Raw genomic sequence first — 21,718 nt, forward strand, 5'->3', positions numbered from 1 at the left:
GTAAAGAACATTTGTCAAGTTAAATACACAGGCAATATAAAATATAGTATAAATGTATTTTTCTTTACTTTTTTATTCTTCTATCTGATTTAAAGGACAATGGCATGAAACAATTATGAATCTGTGTTGACTGGCAGAGCATAAACATGTCATTTGAATGACAATAATAGCACAAATAAGAGATAGGGAATGGAACGATACATAAGCAAAATTTCTGTATAAAATAAAGTTAATATTACATTAAGATTTTAATTGTAATCCCAAGGACAACCACTAAAAATTGTTTGAAAATATTAAAAGAAATAGCAATGGAATTAAAGAGGTATACTAGAAAGTATCTATTTAACACAAAGGAAGGCTATATAATTAAGTAACAGAAGAAAAAAAAGACACAAGACATATAGAAAACAGATGGTTAAAAACCAGCAAAAGCTTGATTCAACTAGATGCTATCTACAAGAGATGCACTTTAGGTTCACAGACAAGTAAGTTAACAGTACAATGAAAAAATATTCAAAATGCAAATATTTATCAAAAATCTGGAATGACTATACTAATGCCAATAAAATAGCCATTATGATAAAAAGTTATAATTGAAACAGAGAAGGATACTTTATAATGATAAAATGATCAATTCATTTAGAGGATGTAATTGTTATAAAACTATGTGCAACTAATACATAAATACCGTAAGCAAAATACCAAATACGAAGCAACAATGGGCAAAATTGAATACCAAAAATATACAATTCCATATTAATACATGTAGAATTCAACATCTCACCATCAGTAATGAATTGAACTAGTTAGAAAATGATTAATGGAAGACTTTAATAAAACTATAAACCAACTAGAGCTAACAGATATCTATATAACCTGGAGAAAATTATACTAAGTGAAATAAGCCAGACACAGAAGGACAAATTCTACAGGAGACCATTTACATGATGAATCTGAAATAGTCAAAGAAGTAGAGTGGAATGGTAGATGTCAGGGACAGGGGGAAGGGAGAAACATGGAGATATTAGTCAAAGGGTACAAAGTTTTGGTTATACAAGATGAATAAGTCCTAGAGATCTGCTATACTGAATAGTGCCTATAGTTAAAAATACTGTACTGTACATAAAATTGGGTGAGAAGATAGATGTTGAGTATTATTACAGCAAATAATAATAAATAAATAGGGAAGAAGAAAACTTTCGGAGGTAATGAATTGGTTTATAGCATAGATTGTGTTTCATTCATGGAATTGTTTTATAGCATAGATTGGTTTCACAGGTGCATACTCATCTCCATACTCATTTACTTGTATATATTAAATATGTGCAGCATTTTGTATGTCAATCATAACTCAATGAAGAGTTTTCTCTTTAAAGGAAGCTTCTCTTTGTCCCATTTTTCTTTCTTTTCCCTCAAAATAGACAGTAATCACTTCCTCACATTTCTTTATACTTTATTAATTAACTACATATTTATAAACATTATTATTTCTGTCACAATAGAGACAGAAAAAGCATTTGATAAAATCCAGCAAACTTTATAATTAAAACCCTCAGCAAAATGGGCACAAAACGGACATGCTTTAAGATAATAAAAGCAATCTATGACAAACCCACAGCCAACGTTATACTGAATGGGGACAAGTTGACAGCTTTCCCCCTGAGAACTGGAACAAGACAAGGATGCCCACTTTCCCCACTTCTATTCAACATAATACTGGAAGTCCTAGCCAGAGGAATAAGACAAGAGAAAGAAATAAAGGGCATCCAAATCAGTAAAGAGGAAGTCAAACTGCTGCCTTTGCTGAGGACATGGTCATATACCTAGAAAACCCTAAAGACACATCCAAAACGTTGTAAATTTTGGTAATTTGGTAATTACTGGTAAGTGAATTCATCAAAGTTTCAGGATACATAATTAATGTATAGAAATTGGTAGTGCTGCTATCCACCAACAGCAACCAAGCTGAGAATCAACTCAAGAACTCAACCCCTTTTATGATAGCTGCAAAAAAATATACCTAACTGAAGAGATGAAAGATTCTGCAAGGAAAACTACAAAACACTGCTGAAAGAAATCATAGACAACACAAACAAATGGGAACACATCACATACTTATGGATAAGTAGAATCAATATTGTGAAAATGACCATACTGCCAAAAGCATGCTACAAATTCAATGTAATTCCTGTCAAAATACCACCATCATTCTTCACAAAACTAGAAAAAAAAGTCCTAAAATTCATATGGAACCAAAAAAAGAGCCTGCAAAGCTAAAGCAAGACTAAACAAAAAGAACAAATATGGAGGCATTACACTACTCTACTTTAAACAATACTATAAGACTATAGTCACCAAAACAGCATGGTATTGGTATAAAAATAGGCATATAGACCAATGGAACAGAACAGAGAACCCTGAAGTGAGGCCAAATACTTACAGTTAACTAATCCTTGACAAAGCAAACAAAAACATAAAGTGTGGAAAGGACACCCTATTCAACAAATGGTGCAAGACACAAGTAGAAGAATGAAACTGTATCCTTATCTCTCATCTTATAAAAACATCAACTCGAGATGGATCAAAGAGTTAAATCTAAGACCTGAAACCATGAAAATTCTAGAAGATAACATTGGAAAAACCTTTCTAGACATTGGATTAGGGAAAGACTTCATGACCAAGAACCCAAAAGCAAATGCAACGAAACAAAGATAAAGAGATGGGACCATTAAACTAAAAAGCTTCTGCACAGAAAAAAAAAATAATAATAATCAGCAGAGTAAACAGAAAACCTACAGAGTGGGAAAAAAATCTTTGCAATCTATACATCTGATAAAGGACTAATGTCCAGAAGCTTCAAGGAACTAAAAAAAAAAAAAAAAAAAAAAAAAACAGCAAGAACAATGCAAACAGTTCCATCAGAAAGTGGATAAATGACATAAATAGAAAATTCTCAAAAGATGATACACAAATGGCCAAGAAACATGAAAAAATGCTCAACATCCCAAATGATCAGGGAAATGCAAATCAAAACCACAATGTGATACCATCTCAGTCTTGTAAGAATGGCCATAATCAAAAAGTCAAAAAATAATAGATGTTGGCATGGATGGAGGGAAAAGAGAACACTTTTATACTACTGGTGGGAATGAAACTAGTACAAACACTACGGAAAACAATGTGGAGATTCCTTAAAGAACTGAAAGTAGATCTACCATTTGATCCAGCAATCTCACTCCTGGGTATCTACCCAGAGGAAAATAAGTCATTATATGAAAAAGATACTTACACACACATGTTTATAGCACAATTTGCAACTGTGAAAATATGGAACTAGTGCAAATACCCATTGATTGATGAGTGGATAAAGAAAATGTGATATATATATATCATGGAATATTACTCAGCCATAAAAAGGAATAAAATAATTGCATTTGCAGTGACCTGGATGAAATTGGAGATCGTTATTCTAAGTGAAGTAACTCGGAAATGGAAAACCAAACATCTTATGTTGTCACTCGTAAGTGACAGTTAAATTGAGGATGCAAAGGCCTAAGAATGGTACAACTTACTCTGGGGACTCAGGGAAAAGGGTGGGAGTGGGGTGAGGGATGAAAGACTACACATTTGGTACAGGGTACACTGTTCTGGTGATAGGTGAACCAGAACCTCAGAAATCACCATTAAAGAACTTATTCATCTAACCAAATACTATGTATTCCCCAAAAACCTATTGAAATAATTTTAAAAAAGAAAGTAGCAAATGCTTTTGACAAATTGATAAGGCTCATATAAAACAAAGGGTGGGAAACAAATCCCAAAGATTTTCAAGGATTTGTCATCTTGATAAAATACTTAGGGGTTCAATTATTTGGGGCAAGTTGAGATATCTTGGGTGAAGGATTATGGGATTATGTCCTTCCTACCATAAACAAAGAAGCACAATATCAACTAGTCCTCTTTGGATTTTGAAACAACACATACCTAATTCGGGCATTCACTCCAATCCATTTACCAAGTAACTCCAAAACCACCAGTTCTGAATGGGGAGTCCTGGACAAGAGAAAGATATGAAATAAGTCTAGGCTTCAGTGGAAATTGACCTGCCAGTGGACCATATGAACCAACATATCCAATTATATTTGAAGCATTTCTGGCAGATAGTGAAGTATGGAATCATTGAAAAGTGAATCATAGCAAGGAATCTGAAGATTTTGAAAAATGCTTCACCATCCTCTGTAAATAAATAACAACTCTTATTTTGAGAAATAGCATCTGGCTTGCCATTGGGCTTTAGTAGAGACTTAGCCCTTGATTGTGAACCACCAAGTCATGTGATGTGAATTGCTCATGAAATCTGTGTAGTATCTGATTTATTGAACTACTTCCACAATGGAAAGAACTACATATTGTTCTCACTAGTGTACATATTTATTCTGCGTATAGAATTGCCTTTCCTGCCCACAATGCCAAAACCAACATCCACTGATTTACAGAATGCTTTATACAACATCATGTTATCCCTCACAGCATTGTTTCTGATCAAGGAACTTATTATCCAGCAAACATGGTGAGGTGTATGAAAAGCTAATAATTACAAATATGTCTGTATTTAGTCCAAGAAATATCCAATTATTATAAAACTTTAAAATATAATTTGAAGTGAATCTACCTGCAGGATCTCAAATCTGCTTTCACATTTTAACATACAAGAATACGTTTTGTTTTTTTTTGAGACTGAGTCTCGCTCTGTCTCCAGGCTGGAGTGCAGTGGTGCAATCTCAGCTCACTTCAACCTCCACCTCTCGGGTTCAAGCGATTCTCCTGCCTCAGCCTCCAGAGTAGCTGGGACTACAGGTGCACCCCACGACACCCATCTAATTTTTTGTATTTTTAGTAGAGACAGGGTTTCACCATGTTGGCCAGGATGGTCTCGATCTCCTGACCTCATGATTCACTTGCCTGGGCCTCCCAAAGTGCTGTAATACCAAAGTACTGGGATTACAGGCGTGAGCCACTGCGCCCAGCCAAGAGTACTTTTATTGAGCAGTGACTATGTTCCTGATTTCTACTAGGATATAGAAATAAAGAAAAGACATATTCCCTGTCCTATAGGAAATAATTTTTTAAATGCATAAAAATTTCAGGAAATAATAAAAATTATACCCAAAGTCCTATAAACAATGGGCTTCATGAAATATTTTACCATGTGTAGTGTTCCATTATGTGAAGCATGCCTTAAAGGCCAAACACTATTTTAAGCATTTTAACATATATTAGCTAGAAGAAAACCCCTTTTTCAGAAACAGACAAACATAAAAACTTCAGGCCATCAAATGAAGCCAAACAACTTCATCTCTAGATCTAATTTTCTTATACAATTTATTAATACTTACATACAACCAACTACTTACTGGGCCCTAACTTCAGCTCCTTATAAATATTTATGAGGATTTGATCCAATATAAGTTAATTCTTAAATTACAGCATATTTTCCTGATGACACATCCTATTGAATAATGTAGTTATAATGGCACTGTAGGAGTCTGAAAGAAATGTGTTCCAACGTGGGCTTCGGAAGGGTTCTGTGTGCATCACAAAATCAGTCATTTTGGAAGTGTGCTCCAATCTGTGCCCTATTGCCTTCACTCACACAACTCATTCCCTCTCTATTTCTCCAAATCACAAGGCAGAGACAGAGTGTTCCTCCATCCTTAAAATCGACACCTAAGATTTATAAAAGACAGTTTTGCATATCAACCTCTACGCTACTGATTCCCAAAAGCATGATTCAACACAAGAGGGACACATGTAATTGGAAAAGTCATATTCAATATACTTATTTTACTTGAAATAATGATTAATAGGACCATCTTGGATGTTAAGAAAACACAGGAGGTAGAGCAAGAAATTGGTGCAAGAACAAAATATGCGGCCGGGCGCGGTGGCTCCCGCTTGTAATCCCAGCACTTTAGGAGGCCGAGGCGGGCAGATCACGAGGTCAGGAGATCGAGACCACGGTGAAACCCCGTCTCTACTAAAAAAATACAAAAAATTACCCGGGCATGGTGGCGGGCGCCTGTAGTCCCAGCTACTCGGAGAGGCTGAGGCAGGAGAATGGTGTGAACCCAGGAGGCGGAGATTACAGTGAGCCGAGATTGCGCCACTGCACTCCAGCCTGAGCGACAGAGCCAGACTCCGTCTCAAAAAAAAAAAAAAAAAAAAAAAAAAAAAAAAAATGCATTGGGAATTAAGGCTATATTAAAAGTGGCCTGGTTTTTCTATGAGGTTACCTGTCAGGGTCCCACATGTGTGTGTCCAGGTGCATGATTATTTCTGGGGCACCCTATATACTCTCCCCCAGGGCTTTTTGTTTGAAAGTTTTTGCTAAGGCTTTCTTTTTTTCTGCTTATAGTCCAAATCTTTCCTTAAGAATAAAAAGCTCAGAAGACTACAAGAATATGCGAAAAGATTTATTGCATATTTCTTTTTTGGAGACAGGGTCTCACTCTATTGCACAGACTGAAGTGCAGTGAGTGAGATAATCATAGTTCATTGCAACCATGAATTTCTCAGCTCAAGCAATCCTCCACTTCAGCCTTCCAAAGTGCTGGGATTACAGGCATGAGAAACCGTGCCCAGCCTACTTGTGTATTCTTTTACCCTAAGATTTTATTACCACAGTTTTTTTAAAAAAACAGAACATTGTTTGACTTTATAAAGAAGTTAAAACTATTATAGAGGAGTAGTGAATCAATCTTGAATGAGTTAGTGTAGTTAAGGGAACTATGAATCAGACTTGAATAAACTCTCTTCTCTGCATGTCATCTGTTCCATAGCCAGCACCAATATATATTTATTTAAACTTAAAGAATAAATATAAAGAAAACACAACTGCAATATTCAAAAAAATCTCTAGAACTCAAAACTGAAAATTAAGTGAAGAGGATCTTGAAAGCTCGCTTCTTTCCTCTGTATCTTTAAGAGTTAATAGAAACCATATGGCCCATGTAGTTCTCCTCCCCAAGGCAATTTCTCCCTTTCTTTCAGTGGGCATTCATATCTCGTACCTCCGGGTGTCAATAAAATTATGAATTTTAGAAAATGTGTTAAGATTCTATGTTCAGAATAGCACTGACTTTTCAAAGAGCCCAGTACCAATATTATTGTTCATCTCTGCATTTTTCTGAACCTGTAGGCTTTTCTTAAATGGGGATTCTCACTCTGTCTCCCAGGCTGAAATACAGTGGCCTGGGGGGATGGAGATATACAAAATATTTCAGTTTTGTAATTTTTATTTCTATGGTGTGGATGGCTATAATATTGTTATATTACTTTCTACATTTTATATAATAAAATATTAAATTAAAAAATAGAAAATAAGACCATGATTAAATAAATCAAACAGCCAATAATTAGCTAATATATACTAGGATGTATAATACAATTTCTGGACCTTAGCTAATGGTGGAGATAAACAAATGAAAGATTCCATGTATGGTCATTGACTATTAGGATCTCAAGGCGCAGCTGAATGATATAGGCATACTTCAGAGATACTGTGGGTTTGGTTCCAGACCACTAGAATAAAGCAAATATCACAATAAAGGAAGTCACACAAGTTTTTTTGTTGTTGTTTCCCAGTGCATATAAAGTTATGTTTACACTATACTGTAGTCTAGTAAGTGTGCAATAGCATTACATCTAATAAAGAAAAAATGATGTGCAAACAATTAAAAATACCTTATTGCCAAAAATGCTAACAATCATCGAAGCCCGCATTAAATCCTAACCTTTTTGCTGGTGGAGGGTCTTCCCTCAGTGTTTACAAATGCTGATTGGTCAGGATGGTAGTTGTTAAAGTTTTGGGTGACTGTAGCAATTTCTTAAGACAACAATGAAGTTTGCTGCATTCATTGACTTGCTTTTACGGAAAATTTTTCTGTGTAATGCAATGCTGTTTGATAGCATTTTACAGAACTTATTTTTAAATTGCAGTCAATCATCTCAAGTTCTGCTGCAGCCTTATCAAGTTAAGTTTATGGAAGATTCTAAATCCTTTGTTGTCATTTCAACAATGTTGACGACATCTTCACCAGGAGTAGATTTCAACTCAGGAAACCACTTTCTTTGCTCATCTAGAAGTGACTCCTTATTCATTCAAGTTTTATTGTAAGATTGCAGTGATTCAGTCACACCTTAAGGTCAGCTTCTGAATCTAGTTCTCTTGCTATTTCCATCATATCTCCAGTTACTTCCTCCAATGATGTCTTAAACCCCTCAAAGTCATCTATGAAGGTGGGAATCAACCTCTTCCAAAACCCTGTTATTGTTGATAATTTGACCTCCTTCCATGAATCATGAATGTTCTTAATGGCATCTAAAATGGTAAATCCTTCCCAGATGGTTTTTAATTTACTCTGCCCAGATGCATCAGAGAAATCACTATCTATGGCAACTGTAGACTTACAAAATGTATTTCTTAATTAGTAAGACTTGAAATAAATCCTTGATCCATGGGCTGCACAATGGATGTTGTGTTACAAGGCATAAAAGCAACATTAATCTCCCTGCATATCTCCATCAAAGTTTTGAGGAGCATTATCCCCGAACACTGGTATTTTGAGAAAAATCTTTTTTTTTCCTGAGCAGCAGGTCTCAATGGTGGGCTTAAATTATTCAGTAAACCGTGCCATAAACATATGTGCTGACATCCAGGCTTTGTTCATTTATTTATGGAGAACAGACAGAGTAGATTTAGGATAATGCATAAGTGCCCCGGGATTTTTGAAAGGATAAATGAACATTGACTTCAGCTTAAGATAACCAGCTACATTGACCCCTAAAAAAAGAGCCAGCCTGTCCTTTGAAACTTTGAAGCCAGGCATTGACTCCTCTTCTCTAGCCATAGTAGTCCTAGATGACATCTTACTGCAATATAAGGCAATTTCATCTACACGGAAAATACGCTTGTTTTTGTTTTTGTTTTTCAGTATAGCCACCTTTAACAATTACCTTAGGTAGATCCTCTGAATAACTGACTGCAGCTTCTCTCTCAGCACTTGCTGCTTTACTTCCCAATCTTATGTTAAGGAGGTGTCTTCTTTCCTTAAACCTCATGAAGCAATCCCTGCTAGCTTCCAGCTTTCCTTCTACAGCTTCCTCACTGCTGACAGTCTTCACAGAATTAAGAATTAGGGCCTTGCTGATTAGGCTTTTGCTTAAGGGAATGTTGTGGCAGGTTTATTCTTCTATCCAGACCACTCAACTTTTTCCATATTGGCAATAGAGCTGTTTTGCTTTCTTATCCTCTGTGTATTCACTTAGCTAACTCTTGGGTACAAGAGGCCTAGCCTTCAGCCTATTTCAGCTTCAACATGCCTTCCTCAGTAAGCTTAATCATTTCTAACTTTTGATTTAAAGTGAGATACATGTCACTCTTCCTTTAACCCGTACACTTAGAGGCTACTGTGGAGTTCTTAATTGACCTAGTTACAATATTCTGTGTCTCAGGGAATAGGGATGCCGGAGGAGAGGCAGAGTAATGGGGGAGTGGCTGGTACTTGGGGTATGCAGAACACACACAACAGTTAGCAGTTGAGTTTGCTCTCTTATATGGGCTTCTTATATGTTTCGTGTTGCCCAAAACAATCACAATAGCAACATCAAAGTTCGCTGATCATAGATCAGTATAGTAGATATAAAGTAAATGAAAAATTGGAACTACTATGAGAGTTACCAAAATGTGACATGGAGACACAAAGCACGTAGTGTTGGAAAATGGTGCCCCATAAACTTACTGAATGCAGAGTTGACACAAACTCTCAATTTGTAAAAAAAATACAATATATGCAAAACGCAACAGAGCAAAGTGCATTAAAATGAGTCTTATTACTTTATTTCTATCTTGTTAAAATTGCTGGAAATAAATTATGCCCTGCCTCATTATCCTGCTTGTTTAATTACCCATTAATTTGTTAGTCTTGGTTTCATATATAAAAAAGTTTGAGGCACCAGTGGCTGATACAATATGTACGTTTTGATCATGAAAAATAAGTTCACTAACTTCTCAAAGTCACAAAATTTCAAGATCCTTACAGCATTAAGCTCTAAATTTTCAAGTGTGAAGTCTTCTTTCTTCTTCAGTGTCCAAGATGATGGCCATAGCACAAATGACTATATCCACGTTTTGGTCCAGAGAAGAAAGGAGAAAACAGTTAAAAGACATTTTCCAGAGTGTGTCAACATCATTTCTATTTATGACTCTGGGTGGACCTTTGTCACTTGACCACACAGACTTTCAAGGGAGACTAGAAAGAGTTATAGTTATTAAACTGGGCATACAGCCACCACATATTTGAGATTCAGATTTTAAGGGTGAAGTGAGAGTGGGATAGATAGCTGCAGCCCTTGCCACACCCACCAAACAGGATTCCTCACACCCGTGTCTTCTGTTTATCTATTTCTTCTTAACAAACCACTCTAAAACTAATGGATTAAAGCAATTATCCTTTATAATCAAGATATGTGGGTCAAAAACTTGAGTAGGACTCAGCTGACTGATTCTTCTGCTCTAAGTGACTGTGGTCACTGGGAGATATTCAGCTGGCAGCTGGGCTAATCTGCAGGGTCCAGAAAAGGCTGTATTTCCATGTCTGACATGTTCATGAGCATGATTTAAAGGTTGTGCTGAGTTGGTCCATTCTTCCTCTCTATGTATTCTCATGGTTTCTCTACATTATCTCCTCAGTGGTTAGTTACTTTCTTATATGTTTGCTTAAACTTCAAGAGAGAGTATTCTATGAGAAAGGAAGTGAAAGCCACCAGGATCTGAAATTGGCCTGACATCTCTTCAGATGCAACAGAGAGGATATAGATAAAAGAAGCATCAAAAGAATGAGTGGCCATCTTAAATCTGCCACTCCAGATAAACGTTTCAGGATTATTTTACTTACTCTTATAAAATCTGAATCTCTCGGCAAACAAACAAAATTAGGTTTAAGAAATAGCCCAAAGAGTTTTCCTATGCTTACAAAGAACTTTATAAGTACTTACTTACGAAGAACTTTATAAGTACTTACTTACGAAGAACTTTATAAGTACTTACTTATAAAGAACTAAGTTATGGTCATAACTTCACTGTAGGATTTTTTATCATTTAAATTTTTCTGTTTTGGCAATAATGAGCAACTGTTATAACTATTTATAATGTTTTCCTCAGTGATAGCTTGGTATCTTCAGTTTAAGTTAGTCTTATTGAAAAATCCTAGTAATACAGCTTTCAAAATTTAGTTCAAATGTCATGCAACTGGATATTTGGGGTATGTGTGTGTGTTCACATGGGTGTGTTTTCTATTTTAGAAAGAGATTAAAGGAACAGGTAAGTGTTATCATGTTGGTATGTTATTTATTTAAAAATGGATATTTTCTTTTCTCTGGGATGAAAATAAAATTTTAAACATCAAATTTGGTGTTAGATGCAGAAAAAAAAAACCTGAAAGTAAACATAGAAAGTTCACCAAGTGTCATCTGAGACCATTATAGCTCCACAGACACTTCATAATCTTCTTTAGTTAAACATACACCAAAAAAGCTCATTCTTTGCTGGCTGCACATCTATTTACTTTGTAAGTAATAAAATAAGAATGGGCCCTTTCTGAAATTTATTTGGAAATTCTGAATTTATTTTTAAACCTTCTAATTCCGAGGATCATGCGGGCTTATAAATGTGGTCTCCTCCATATTCTAGTTTTTTAAAAGAATTTATTTTGAAATAATTTTCAACTTACAAAAAGGTTAAAAAATATTTAAAATAATGTCCACAAATTCATTATCCTGCTTCACCAAATGTTAATAGCTTTTAAACCATAGTACAATTATCAAGACTCAGGAAATTAACAGTGATAAGGTATTAACTAATCTACATACCTTATTCAAATTTTATCGTTTATCTCACTGATGTCCTTTTTGTGGTCAAGATTTAGTCCAAGATTGCACATTGTTGCTAGTTATCAGGTCTCTTTAGTATTTTCCAAACCTGTGATAGCATCATAGCCTTCTTGTCTTTCATGACCTTAACACTTTGTAAGAATATTTGCCAGTAATTTTGTGTACTGTTCCTCAATTTGGAATTGTCTGATATTTCTTCATGTTTAAGTTTAACTTGTACCTTTGTGTATAATCATAAGTGATGCTGTGTTCTTCTGAGTGCATCATATTAGGAGGTATATATTTATATGTCTCACTACTCATACATGTCAACTGAAAACTTTAGTAAAGTAATAGATGCCAGGATTCTACACTGTGGAGTTAGAGGTTTTCTTTTCTTTCTATAATTAAAGTATTTTATGGTGAGATTCTTTGCTATTATGGAAATGTTCTATTTTTCATTATATTTTGGCAACACAATTTTGGCATTATTGATGGTTCTTTCCAGAAAAAATTATTACTGAGATATAGTCCAAAAAATCATTTTCTATTCCCATCATTCTTTCTACATGTACTAATTGGAAATGCTACTAATAAATAAAGCATTTCTGGGTTTTATTTTCCATTTGTATTAGTCTGTTCACACACTGCTATAATGAGGTAGTTACCTGAGACTGGGTAATTTATGAAGAAAAGAGGTTTACTTAACTCACAGTTCCATGGGCTTAACAGGAAGTATGGCTGGGTGGCCTCAGGAAACTTACAATCATGGCAGAAGGCAAAGAGGAAGCAAGCACGTCCTACCATAGTGGAGCAGGAGAGAGGAAGAGTGAGGGGGAAAGTGCCATGCACTTTCAAATCATCAGATTTTGTATGAACTCACTCACTATCATGAGAAGAGCATGGGAGAAATCCACCCCTATGACTCAATTACCTCCCACTAGATCACTCCCCCAACATTGGATATTATAGTTCAATATGAAATTTGGGTGAGGACGCACAGAGAAACTATATCATTCTTGCCCCTGGCCCCTCCCAAGTGTCATGTCCTTCTGACATTTCAAAATACAAGCATGCCTTTACAACAGTCCCCCAAAGTCTTAACTCATTTTACCATTAACCCAAAAGTCCATGTTCAAAGTCTCATCTGAGACAAGACAAGTACTTTCTGCCTGTGAGCCTGTAAAATTAAAAACAAGTTAGTTATTTTCAAGATACAATGGAGGTACAGGCATTGGGTAAGTGCTCCCATTTCAAATGGGATAATTGGCCAAAATGAAGGGGCTACAGGCCCCATGCAAGTCTGAAACCCAGCAGGGCAGTCATCAAATCTTAAAACTTCAGAATAATCTCCTTTGACTCCATGTCTCACATCCAGGGCCTTCTGATGCAAGAGGTGGACTCCCAAGGCCTTGAGCAGCTCCACTCCTGTGGCTTTGCAGGGCACAGCCACCACAGTTGCTTTCATTGATTGGTGTTGAGTGCCTGCAGCTTTTCCAGGTGCACGGTGCAAGCTGTTGGTGGCTCTAGGATTCTGGAGTCTGGAGGACAGTGGTCCTCTTCTCACAACTCCACTAGGCAGTGCCCCAGTGGGAGCTCTTTGTGGGGGTTCCAACTTCACATTTCCCCCCTGAACTGCCCCAGTAGAGGTTCTCTATGAGAGCTCTGCCCCTGTAGCAGACTTCTGCCTGGACATCCAGGCATTTCCATATGTCCTCTGAACTCTAGGCAGAGTTTCCAGACCATGATTCTTGTCTTCTGTGCACCTGCAGGCCCAACACCATACGCAACCCACCAAGCCTTAGGGCTGGCACCCTGTGAAGCCATGGCCAAAGCTATACCATGGCCCCTTTTAGCCATGGCTGGAGCTGGAGCAGCTGGGATGCAGGGCACCAGGTCCAGAGGCTGCAGAGAGCATTTGAGCACTGGGCCTGGCCCACAAAACCATTTTTCCCTTCTTGACCTCTGGACCTGTTATGAAAGGGGCTTCCATGAAGGTCTCTGAAATGCCCTGGAGACATTTGCTCCATTTTCTTGGCTATTAAAATTATGCTCCTTTTTACTTATGCAAATTCCTGCAGCAGTCTTGAATTTCTGTCCAGAAAATGGGTTTTTCTTTTCTACAACATGGCCAGGCTACATATTTTTTAAACTTTTATGCTGTTTTTCTTTTAAATATAAGTTCCAGTTTCAAATAATTTATTTGTTCATGCATATGAGTGTACAATTTTAAAAATAGCTAGGTTACATCTTGAATGCTTTGCTACTTAGAAATTTCTTCAGCCAGATACCCTAAATAATCTTTCTCAAGTTCAAAGTCCACAGATCTCCAGGGCAGGGAGAAAATGCCATTGATTTCTTTTCTAAAGCATGGCAAGAGTGATCTTTTCTCCAGTTCCCAATAAATTCCTCTTCTCCATCTGAGACCACGTCAGCCTGGACTTCAGTGTCCATATCACTATCAGCATTTTGGTCAAAACAATTCAACAAGTCTCTAGGAAGTTCCAAACTTTCCCACATCTCCCATTCTTCTTCTGAGTCTTCCAAACTGTCCCAACCTCTGTCTGTTCTCCAGTTCCAAAGTTGCTTCCACATTTTCAGGTATCTTTATGGCAATGACCCCACTCTCCTGGTAACAATTTTCTGTATGATTTCATTTGCACAGTGCTATAATGAACTACTTGAGATTGGGTGATTTATGAAGAAAAGAGGTTTGATTGACTCACAGTTCCACAGGCTTAAAAGGACGCGTGTCTGGGGTCCACAGAAAACTTACAGTTGATAGAGGCAGAAGGCCAACAAAGGCCTAGGCAGATAGGAAAGATTCCCTGGAGAATCTCTGACACTACACAAATGTTTATATCAGATATTTTGTGCAGATAAGGGAACCTATATACGGGGCATGGCTGGGCTTGCACAGGAGACCCACGTGCATTGGGGTAATGGGGTGGAGCCACCAAGAATTCATGACTTATGCAGGGGAGAAGCCTAGTCTCTTCAACTTGTGTGTGGTGCCCCTGGTATTCAATTTGTGAGGTGGAAAACTGCTTGAAGAATCCCCTCTCTTTGCTGAGACCTTTCCTTTCACTTAAATAAATTCCATCCTCCTCACCCTTCAATGTGCCTGTGTGCCTAGTTCTCCCTGGTCATGAGACAAGAACCCAGATTAACTGAGATAAGGAAACAAAATTCTGCATCACAATCATGACAGAAGGCAAAGGGGAAGCAAGCACGTCTTACCGTGGTGGAGCAGGAGAGAGAGAGAGTGAGGGCAGAAGTGCCACAAACTTTTAAACCATCAAGTCTCATGAGAACTCACTCATGATCATGACAGCAGCATTGGGGAAATTCACCCCTGTGATCCAGTCACCTCCCCCCTGGTTCCTACCCCAACACCAGGAATTATAACTCAACATGAGATTTCAGTGGAGACAGAGAGCCATACCATATCACAACTCTACTGTGGCTTTGAAATAGCAATTATTAACATCACTTTTAGGTTAATCTTGAGTTTTAGATGTTGTTTGCCATTCAACTTTGCTGTAGCTATTGTTAGCATTACTATGATTTATTTGTTATTAAGGCCACTGTGGGAAAGTATGAAGGACATTTCTCCTTTTCCCTACCTGTCTTCCTCCTTCTCCTCTGAAGGTTTTTGTTTGTTTAACAATATTTTCACTTTGTTTTCCCCCTTATTTCCCTCCTTCATCATTTTGAGACCTCGTCCTGAAGCTATTGATATAAAGGGCTTTGGATGTGATTTCATTTAAAGAAATGTAAACGAATTAGCAGAAGTGGAAACATAATATTTTATTTTGCTTTAATTTCCCAAGCCAGAAAATTAACACATTAGAAATGTGAGAAAAGTCGGCTTGATATGGTAAGAACTCTCAACCATACAGCTCTTTTTGGTACCTACAGCCCCTAGAAAGAGAGATTGGATACAAACGTCAAAGAAATGAAGGGATTGGTAGGAAAGAAATTAAATAAACAAGTCTGAACAAAAAGTAACTGTTCCCTAAAGGGTTTTTAAAAGAGAATAATTTTAACTGGAGCTTGAAAAAAGTGTCTGACATTTTTTTGAACAAAAGAAGTAGCAGCCCTCTGGCTGCAGAACTGAATGTTCTGAGGAGACTGGGCTGTGTCACTTTGGAATTCCACAAGGCAGTGCAAAGTGAGGCTGGGGTCATAAAGATGAATGGCTAGATGATTACTGAGGATCAAAGGAGAGGAATAGTTGAAGAACGATTTCAATTAAAAAATTAAAAAGACTTGTAAATTAAGTTTATTATAGTCTGATGAAGAATTAAGGATATGTATTACGTAATAGCATTGCAAGAGTCAAGGCTCATCTCCAGGGAGAAAATGAAAGATTTTTAAAAGTAATCATTCTGTGCTATCATTTTACTGTGGATTGATGACAGGAAAAAGTTATTTTGTAATCTTTCTGATAAAGTTAAATAGCCAAACAAACTGAGTCAACACTAACCCTTGGCCCAATCCTTAACCTTTATATACCCCTAGTCTTTCATCTGCACAATCTAAACAGCAAAAGACTTGCACATTAACTAGCCCATGTCTACATGTGCTTCAGGCTCACAAGATAAAGCTTCACTTCAATCCTTGATATGGTGCACATGGGATGTCACCTGTTTCTCAACTACCCTTGAGCCAGTACAGATCTTAGTGGGTCATTTCTGTTCCATCCTGTGAAAGAAAATAGCAAGCATTAGAAGGAAGAAAAGGAAGATTTGTATCATGCTTTTAAGCCATTGTGCACTCTAAATCAAGTTTCCAGAACACTTTATCTTACCTCTAAATATTTCATCATGGACTAGTTTAGCAGTAATTTTCACAGTGTTCCTCTTTGAATATGTTGAGATGTCTCATCCAGAGAGTACAGTATTGTGATTAATAGAATACTAATAAGCCCTGAGCAAACCAATTTACATCCCTAAAAAGACGCAGGTTTCTGACTTTGATCATCAAACCTAACAATAGATAACATTTGTAAAGTGCTCACTTTGTGCAGTCATGTTTTCTGAGCTCTTTTATTATGTGTGTAAATGTTCTCATGATTTTTTTTTGCTTTATTTGTTTTCTTGTTTGTTCGTTTGTTTTTTGAGATGGAGTCTTGTTATGTTGCCCAGGCTGGTCTCGAACTCCTAGTCTCAAGAGATCCTCCCACCTCAGCCTCCTGAGTTGCTAGGACTACTGATGTGTTCCACCACACCCAGCCTCTTGTTTTCATGTTTTAAAACCCCATGGCATAGGTGTAGTTGTTATTCAATTTTCATGGAGGGTAAAAGTGAAGTGCAAATGTTAAGCAACCTACTCTAAGTCACAGAGTTATTAAGTTAGATGCAGGATGTGGATCCAGTACCACATGGATGACCATTAACCCAGTTAGATTACTGCCAATGTCCTTTTGATATCCTTGTTTTATTTATAAAGTAGATACTTTCCTCTACCATTTATGAACCTTATTTATGAGATAAAAATGCATGCATTCAATTATGTCAGATTCCTTAAAAACTTTCCTTTTCTAGTTGTTCAAATTGGTATTCATAGTAAAGTACTTTTCTAAAATCCAGTCTAACATTGTTTTTGAATACAAAAATAAAAATACTATTTGTTATGTAGCCCAAGCAAATCTGGGAAGGGTCTGGGGCTGAGAGGGGAGTGAGGTGCAGGAAGGGCTGAGAATGCACCATCCACAGAGCAGCTTAGTGGTGGAATGAGACTCCATATTAGCAGGAGGTGTGGACAATGAGGAGGAGCTGGACTGATAAATTACTATATTGGCAACATTGTATTTTCTTCACTCTTCACTGATGACTCATTCTGTAGTAGCGTATCATTTTAAAACACTTTTCTTTGAATTAAATAGTTTCTATATGCTCAAAGAGGAAAAAAGACATGTAAAATCACACACAAATGTATTTCAATCATAATGTCATCACATAGAGCTAACCTCTGTTCATAGTTTTGCCAACAGGCAATAAAAAGGGTTGCTATTCTGACTGGTATGGAACTCAGGGGATTTTCAGGACACTTAATAATACTTGCAAATCCAGTGGTAAAAATTAAAGGTAAAATATAGAAAGCCAAAAAAGCAAGACCAATCTGATGCAGCACTTGAAGATTGAAAGTTTAGGCCACCTAAGAAAGTAAGAAAGTTGAGATCATTTCTCAAGCTAAGACGCTGCCTGAAGCTAAAGAGTGGGTAGTGGAAGAGAGATGTTATAAATTCTGACTATAAACTTGTGCTCAGTTGCAGAAATCAGAACTAAGGAAGATACATGCTTTCACTCTTTGCTTTTATATGTATTTATTTTTTATCTATTTACTTTTTCCCCTTTCCTTGGTATTCTTACACTCTTTAATACAACATATGTGATTAGTATTAATCTTAATAATTCAATATTTTAATTTCACATGTTAAAGGGAGATTGTCACTGAAAAAGAAATAAAATATCATTATGCAAAGTTAGAAAAGCAATGCATGGGACTGTCTATAACTTGAAAAATTTAATAGACCTATAATTAAGTCGTACATTGCAGAGAATTGTGAGTGTGGTTATTGAGTCACATAGAAATGACTGGATTCACAGAGATAAAAACTCAACTAAGTTTTTGAGATGGTATCATTGTCAAAAGAATCACTTGTCTGTGAAAGCTGTCCAAGATTTAAAGTGGACTGTGGGATGCCCCGTTCCACAGGTGAATAATAGCTTTCAGAAGGTGAAATGAAGAGCATAGAGAACTATGGATTTAGGAGCTGCTTTCAGGGAGCAGAAATGGAGCTTAATTAAAAAACATTACCCACCTTAAGGCAGGGCTGTATTATCTTTCCAGTGGGATCCCAGAAGTGCTACGTACTAGGCATGGCCCTGTGCCTTCACTGTTCCCCTTTCTGAAAAGGAGTGTTAATTGTGGTTTTCTGGATTTGTTCAATGCTTGTTTTTGTTGGTGTGGCAGTAAGCAAATAATTTCTCTGTGTAGTTCATGGATCTACAGATAAAAAGGATCCACTCAGAGACAATGTTGAAATTATCACAGTATCCGGGAACTGGGACTTTTGAGTTAACACCATTGGAAAGGGAGTGAGTATGTTTTATGTGCATAGAAAGAAATGTAAATTTCTTTTTTAAAATCAAGAGAGCCACTGTGGTAGATCATAATGCTGTCAAAGTATCTCCTCTCCTAGTGAGTCCATCCTTACAGAATGTCAGTCTTGAGCAAAGAGTAGTTTTGGGGCAAAAATTATCAGGAATGATGTACGCTATTTCAGAGAAGTTTTGTACAATATCAACTGGTTGTTCAATTGCTGTTTTTGTTGTGCTGCAGAAAACTGTCCTACACAGTGGCTATTCCTTTAGCTTGGGTCCTGCTGGAGAATATTAAAGTCGAGTGACAGACAGCATTGAGCCATTGTATAACAATTGTGACAAACTTATATATATGAATCCCACTGAGACTTTGAGATTTTTTGTTACTATGGCATAACCTAGCAAGGATAACTGATACACTGAAAAATTAGTTAGGGAGAATCAATTTCTTCCACTGCAGGAAATAAGGTTAGTATCAGAGGTGATACTCATTGAACTGGGAAAGTAGATATGTTATTTGTCCATTAATTCAATAAACACTTATTGAAGACACAACTGTACTTTGGAAACTGGGTTATTGATGTCCAGGAATCCATGTGGCCAAGATTTTCTTATTGTGGAGTGTTGGAAATTAGTAATCTAGGACCAAAAGAAAAATAGCTTTATAGAAGTTACTGCAAAAATTATTGCATAATTTTTGTTAGCATGTACCAGTGTGAACCAAGTATAAAAGTATGCAAAGTATTCAAGAGTGAGAATCAAGAATTTGTCACTAAATCTGGTAGTTATTTAGAGGAGATGTCCCAGATAATGTTTATAGATCAGCACAGGATCCAGGAAAAGAGATCTTTTCTTCCAAAGAAGAGGTTCCATGGATCATATGAAAACATATTAGTTTAGCAAGCTCCAAAGAAAGAGAGCCACTGACTTTCATGATTTTAGTAAATTGTTGTTTGACGGAGAATAAGCCCAATGTAATCTTTAATTCACCTAAAACTATGTAAAATCTTAAAAAATATATTCTGAGTATCTTTTCTTTCTTTCAAGAGTTATTTAACTACACTTATGTTCTAATGGTGCAAAATAAACTAGAGTGAATAACTCCTTGTATCCTTGGGTATTTCCCATACCACTTCTAAAGTAAATCAATCATTAATCAGCAGCATAGACATTAAAGAAAAAGCAGAAGAATTGAAGCAGTAGTGATGCTTCTTCACGGAGCTAGAGATAGAGCATTCTACAGCAAAATATAACAGGAAGCTCTTAGTGTGTGGGCTGTAGGACAGAAAACCTGGTGATTGTGTGGCTACAAGAATTACTTGAAAAAGAAAACCAGCTATTGAGAGGAGGATACATAGAGAGCAGATTTTTTTGCATTGCATTGCAACTTTGGAAATATAAAGAATAATTAAAAGTAGTCAAAATACTGAAAAATTAGTTCAAAATGTGACCCAATATTATAATATAGTCGTAATATTATCATTATTTGCTAATGTTTATTTAACTATGATTTCTGAGGGAGAATTAAGTAGATAACACTCCTTTACATAGTAATAATTCACCCCTTCCTTTGCCTACTTAAGACTAATAAAGGTTGTTCATACCTTTTCCTAGATTAGACATCCAAATTGCTCTACATCTCTGGAATTAAAATGACAACGAAGGAAAAAAAAAGACTATTTGATGTAATAAAGCAGAGCACATTAAAGTGGCTGTGTCCATATTCAATACCTCTGGAATGTTCTGACACGAACATTCTGATGGAAGAGACAATAAGGAGAGAAGGTCCAAAAGTGATATAAGACACACAACATGTATGGATGTAGTCATGACAAGTGTCTTTTTTGTTTTTAATTCTTCATACATTTTAATAAAAGCCCTCTATCTTTCTACCTATGACACCTTCTAAGACCCTTTCCAGTGCAAAATCTGAAAATCTCTGACTTAGTTTTAAACACTGAAATTCTTCTCAAATCTATTCTTTCCTTTTTAAATTCCAAATGCCACTGGTGTAGAATTGGCTCTGGCTTCATGGCTGGCCCATTGATGCTTAGCTCTAGATTCATGCTTTGGGACATTTTAAAAAATGTTTTAATGTGACTAATAGAAAGTTAAACTCACTTATATGGACAAAACTACATATCTCTCAGAAAGCACAGTTCTCTCTTGATTGTCCTGCTTGCTTAGTGCGTTCTCTAATTTATAGATTTGTTGTTTTCCCCAGCTTTACCGAGGTCTAACTGACAAATAAAAATGGCATATGTTCATAGTGTACAATGTGATGTGTATATATAAACACACACTTATATATATACACACACATATACATCATGAAATGATTACCACAGTAAAGCTCATTAATATATCCATCCCTTCACACAGTTATCTTTTTTTGTGATGAGAATATTTAAGATTTACTTTCTTAGTAGTTCTCAAGTATAAATACATCATTATTAACTGTAGTTACCGTGCTGTACGAAAGATCTCAAGAATTTATTCGTCCTGTCTAAATGAAACTTTGCACCCTTTTACCTACATCTCCCCATCCCATTCCCCTCTCCCAGGGCCACGCAGTGAATGTTCTACCCTCTGCTGCTTGATTTTATGACTGTTACTAGCTTTATGAATTTTTATGCTTTTATGACCTTTGTAAATATTCCACATATAAATGAGACCAT

Source organism: Nomascus leucogenys, chromosome 7b (assembly GCF_006542625.1).
Source record: "Nomascus leucogenys isolate Asia chromosome 7b, Asia_NLE_v1, whole genome shotgun sequence".
NCBI lineage: Eukaryota > Metazoa > Chordata > Mammalia > Primates > Hylobatidae > Nomascus > Nomascus leucogenys.